At 58.8% G+C, this 5,105-nt stretch overlaps 1 non-coding gene across 1 annotated transcript in view; it reads right to left on the minus strand.

The window, feature by feature from the left end:
• Positions 1 to 1,719, minus strand: part of LOC145656649 (18S ribosomal RNA) — a 1,838-nt gene extending 119 nt beyond the window's left edge. Inside the window, exon 1 of the ribosomal RNA XR_014122252.1 lies at positions 1 to 1,719. This exon is cut by the window's left edge and continues 119 nt beyond it. This is a non-coding gene — a ribosomal RNA (18S ribosomal RNA).
• Between the last annotated feature and the right edge of the window lie 3,386 nt (positions 1,720 to 5,105).

A 5,105-nucleotide genomic window follows, 5' to 3' on the forward strand; every position in this document is an offset into this window, starting at 1 on the left:
GCCGATCCGAGGACCTCACTAAACCATCCGATCGGTAGTAGCGACGGGCGGTGTGTACAAAGGGCAGGGACTTAATCAACGCGAGCTTATGACCCGCGCTTACTGGGAATTCCTCGTTCATGGGGAATAATTGCAATCCCCAGTCCCCATCACGAATGGGGTTCAGCGGATTACCCGCACCTCTCGGTGTAGGGTAGGCACACGCTGATCCAACCATTGTGGCGCGCGTGCAGCCCCGGACATCTAAGGGCATCACAGACCTGTTATTGCTCCATCTCGCGTGGCTGAACGCCACTTGTCCCTCTAAGAAGTTTGACGCCGACCGCGGAGGGCCGCGTAACTATTTAGCATGCCGGAGTCTCGTTCGTTATCGGAATTAACCAGACAAATCGCTCCACCAACTAAGAACGGCCATGCACCACCACCCACAGAATCGAGAAAGAGCTATCAATCTGTCAATCCTTTCCGTGTCCGGGCCGGGTGAGGTTTCCCGTGTTGAGTCAAATTAAGCCGCAGGCTCCACTCCTGGTGGTGCCCTTCCGTCAATTCCTTTAAGTTTCAGCTTTGCAACCATACTCCCCCCGGAACCCACAGACTCGTGGTTTCCCTCACGCTGCCCGGCGGGTCATGGGAATAACGCCGCCGGATCGCGGGTCGGCATAGTTTACGGTCGGAACTACGACGGTATCTGATCGTCTTCGAACCTCCGACTTTCGTTCTTGATTAATGAAAACATTCTTGGCAAATGCTTTCGCTTTCGTCCGTCTTGCGCCGGTCCAAGAATTTCACCTCTAGCGGCGCAATACGAATGCCCCCGGCCGTCCCTCTTAATCATGGCCCTGGTTCAGGAAACCCACAAAATAGAACCGGAGTCCTATTCCATTATTCCTAGCTCAGGTATTCAGGCGAGAAGCGGGCCCGCTTTGAACACTCTAATTTTTTCAAAGTAAACGCTCCGAGCCCCGTCCGGACACCCAGCCAAGGGCATCCGGGGGGCACCGGGAGACAGGGTCTGAGACAGGCGGTGGCACGCCTCGCGGCGGACCGCCAGCCCACTCCCGACATCCAACTACGAGCTTTTTAACTGCAGCAACTTTAATATACGCTATTGGAGCTGGAATTACCGCGGCTGCTGGCACCAGACTTGCCCTCCAATGGGTCCTCACCCATGGGTTTAGGATACGCTCATTCCGATTACAGGGCCTCGAAAGAGACCTGTATCGTTATTTTTCGTCACTACCTCCCCGTGTCGGGAATGGGTAATTTGCGCGCCTGCTGCCTTCCTTGGATGTGGTAGCCGTTTCTCAGGCTCCCTCTCCGGAATCGAACCCTGATTCCCCGTTACCCGTGGTCACCATGGTAGCCGACTATGGTACCATCGAAAGTTGATAGGGCAGACATTCGAATGAGACGTCGCCGCCGCGGAGGGCGCGCGATCGGCCCGAGGTTATCTAGAGTCACCAAAGCGGCCGGGGGCCCGAGCCCCCCGGATGGGTTTTGGGTCTGATAAATGCACGCATCCCCCGAAGGGTCAGCGCTCGTTTGCATGTATTAGCTCTAGAATTACCACAGTTATCCGAGTAACGTGTGGAGCGATCAAAGGAACCATAACTGATTTAATGAGCCATTCGCAGTTTCACTGTACCGGCCGTGTGCACTTAGACCTGCATGGCTTAATCTTTGAGACAAGCATATGTTACTGGCAGGATCAACCAGGTAGTTTGCACCGTGGTCTGGGATGAACCACGAGTGACATCCGCCTCCCCTTCCGGGGGCTAGGAAGCAGCGGGTTGTAAGTGCGTGCGCCGTCAGGTCCAGACGCCATACAGGGCTACCCAGGACAGCTTCCGCGGCCAGTGTAAACGTGCTCGCGCACCGCCCTCTGGCCTTCGGACGCCGACCTCTCACCTTGATGCAAAGCTGTCCCATCCGGTCATGCCCGCACCGTACCCCGTCCACCTCCTCCGGAGGTGCGGACGGCCGACTCCAGGTGCTTTCGGCGTTCCCTCTCTTCACGCCGTTTTGATTTTCGTGGGCCGCTGGTGGGGGGACAAGGGAAAGACCTCGTCGAATTCCCTCCCCCCTAGCCTCGCTCAACCTACGTTTCGTGATGTAACCAAGAAGAGTGATTCGTGGGCCCAGGTAGGTTTGAAGAGGAGGCCAACAAAGCAGGGCACTCCCTTCCTCCCAAACCACAGACACCAGTATAGGACAACTGAGTAGACAGACTGGCCGTCTGAGTCTCCCCCAGAGAGTTCTGGGATGGGTTACAAATAACCCCCACCCCCCATCAGAGGCTTGACCCGCTAGAACCAGGGAGGATCTGTCAAAACCGCTCTCCACATCAGAAGTTCTGGATCAGCCGGGGCTGGTCGGCAGACGTCCACCTAAGGCCGTGGCCTAACCCCGTGTGGGGGGATAGCGCTCGCACCCGTACACGTGGACACCCGCTCGTCAAATGGCTGGCTCCTCACTTACCGTAGGGGAATGGTTTTGCCTACCCCTGGCGGGTCTGGTACTCCACTCTACCAAACAAGGAAGCAACACACCAATAGACCCCTGCAACACCGGGCAGCTTTGGGCAGTGTCACTACACTCCTCCTTGTTCTTCACGTTCCTTCCGTAGTGATTTTTTTTTTTTTTCGTGGCCATTGCCGTGCATGGCTTCCCCATCGCTTTGCATGCTCTCCATTGCCTCGTGCTGCTTCACCATTGGTCTCACCTGGAGACCGAAGCCGCTCTCCCAGTAACCCGATGGTACCTGGCCAGAAAACCCCGTGCCCGATTTCATCTAGGACAAGGGCCAAACCACAGACCGTGCCCGTCCAGGGTCAACCCCTGGTCGGACAGGCCTGGTGGGTCGATACCATGGATGTGGCAGGCCGACGAGAATCCACTGGTACATTTACAAACACGCCCACCCTGGTGGCATGGCTGTACGACCCATCGTCGAAGCACGCTGCGGCGGACTGAGCCATTGGATCCAGTTGCCTGGGCGTACACTCAGCCCAACAGACGCACTCGGGTCGGGGAGAGCAAAGCAGACTGTGTGCCTGGATGTGCCCACTTCCATAGGGGAATCGGCATGATGGTTCACTTAACCCGAGGAGGGCTCCCCTCGCGGGATAAGCACCCCCCTCGGGGGGGGGGGGGGGGGGGGGGGCATCCAGAGCACACCACTTTCCGGTAGGGGACAGGCGTTTGATCATGTGTCCGAGGGAGAGCTCCCCTTGCCGGCCGAACACCCCTCGGACTCCCCTTGGGCTTCCAGAGAACGCCACTGGATGAATTTAGTGCTTGGACCCCATTGATTCTCTTTGCTCTCCCATATACCCGACGGGACCTATTTGCAAAACCCCGTGCCAACCAGACCTCCAGGAAGGGGGCTGGCGGCTAACCATGCCCAGCAGGGTGCACCCTGGTCGGACACTTTGGGAGGGTCGAGAGCCTGGAAGTGCCACCCGGGGGAGTAATTCTGATTTCCGTTTTAATGCACTCAGGGACAGCCCGAGGACCTCTGTAGTGCACCTGAGGCGGACTGAGCCGTCGGGTCCAGGGGTCTGGAGTTCGGAACCTCCAGGGTTCACCTGGCTGTTCTCTTAGCCCGCAGGGTGCACCCTGGTCGGACACTTTGGGAGGGTCGAGAGCCTGGATGTGCCACCCCGACGAGTAATGAGTTTTCCCTTCGTATCTCTTCCGGACCAGGTCCGATTCGCACGAAACTCGCTGGGCATGGCCAGGAGCGCCCCCTGCTGCCCACGCCACCGTCCCCGCGCTTCTACTCCCGAGGGCCGAGGAGACAGCGAAGCGTGGGTCGGGTCGCCTGCTTCCAGGGTCTCCCTGGTACTCTCCAGTCTCCCGAGTCCATCGGGTCCGACCTCGTATTTTTAGCCCAGACGGGGAATGAGAAAGGGGCCCCCGACCGCCCGAGGGCGGGCGCTCGCTTCTCAGCCTAGGAACGTCCGATTCCCACGAAACTTTTACGCCAGACGTTCCTGGCAGCGAGCGCGTTCAAAGGGTGACCCGCGCTGCTTCTCTCCTCCCAAGGGCCGAAGAGATATTCGTCTTCAAACCCGACCGGCCCTGTGTTTGCCGCCCCGGCGGTTTTAAAAAATCATAGCGTAAAAACGGTGGGTGCGCTTCGCCTGCCGCTTGGACAGCGTTAAACGGCAGCCCCGGCTCTTTCCAAAGGGCCCTCAACCGACTTTCTGCTCCCAAGGAGCCCAGAGATATGAAACCGAAAAATCAAAACCCCGTGCCAACCAGACCTCCAGGAAGGGGGCTGGCGGCTAACCATGCCCGGCAGGGTGCACCCTGGTCGGACGCTTTGGGAGGGTCGAGAGCCTGGATGTGCCACCCCGACGAGTAATGAGTTTTCCCCTTCGTATCTCTTCCGGACCAGGTCCGATTCGCACGAAACTCGCTGGGCATGGCCAGGAGCGCCCCCTGCTGCCCACGCCACCGTCCCCGCGCTTCTACTCCGAGGGCCGAGGAGACAGCGAAGCGTGGGTCGGGTCGCCTGCTTCCAGGGTCTCCCTGGTACTCTCCAGTCTCCCGAGTCCATCGGGTCCGACCTCGTATTTTTAGCCCAGACGGGGAATGAGAAAGGGGCCCCCGACCGCCCGAGGGCGGGCGCTCGCTTCTCAGCCTAGGAACGTCCGATTCCCACGAAACTTTTACGCCAGACGTTCCTGGCAGCGAGCGCGTTCAAAGGTGACCCGCGCTGCTTCTCTCCTCCAAGGGCCGAAGAGATATTCGTCTTCAAACCCGACCGGCCCTGTGTTTGCCGCCCCGGCGGTTTTAAAAAATCATAGCGTAAAAACGGTGGGTGCGCTTCGCCTGCCGCTTGGACAGCGTTAAACGGCAGCCCCGGCTCTTTCCAAAGGGCCCTCAACCGACTTTCTGCTCCCAAGGAGCCCAGAGATATGAAACCGAAAAATCAAAACCCCGTGCCAAACAGACCTCCAGGAAGGGGGCTGGCGGCTAACCATGCCCGGCAGGGTGCACCCTGGTCGGACGCTTTGGGAGGGTCGAGAGCCTGGATGTGCCACCCCGACGAGTAATGAGTTTTCCCTTCGTATCTCTTCCGGACCAGGTCCGATTCG

This window comes from Electrophorus electricus, unplaced genomic scaffold (genome assembly GCF_041902795.1).
Source record: "Electrophorus electricus isolate QZ-2024a unplaced genomic scaffold, ASM4190279v1 Scaffold84, whole genome shotgun sequence".
NCBI lineage: Eukaryota > Metazoa > Chordata > Actinopteri > Gymnotiformes > Gymnotidae > Electrophorus > Electrophorus electricus.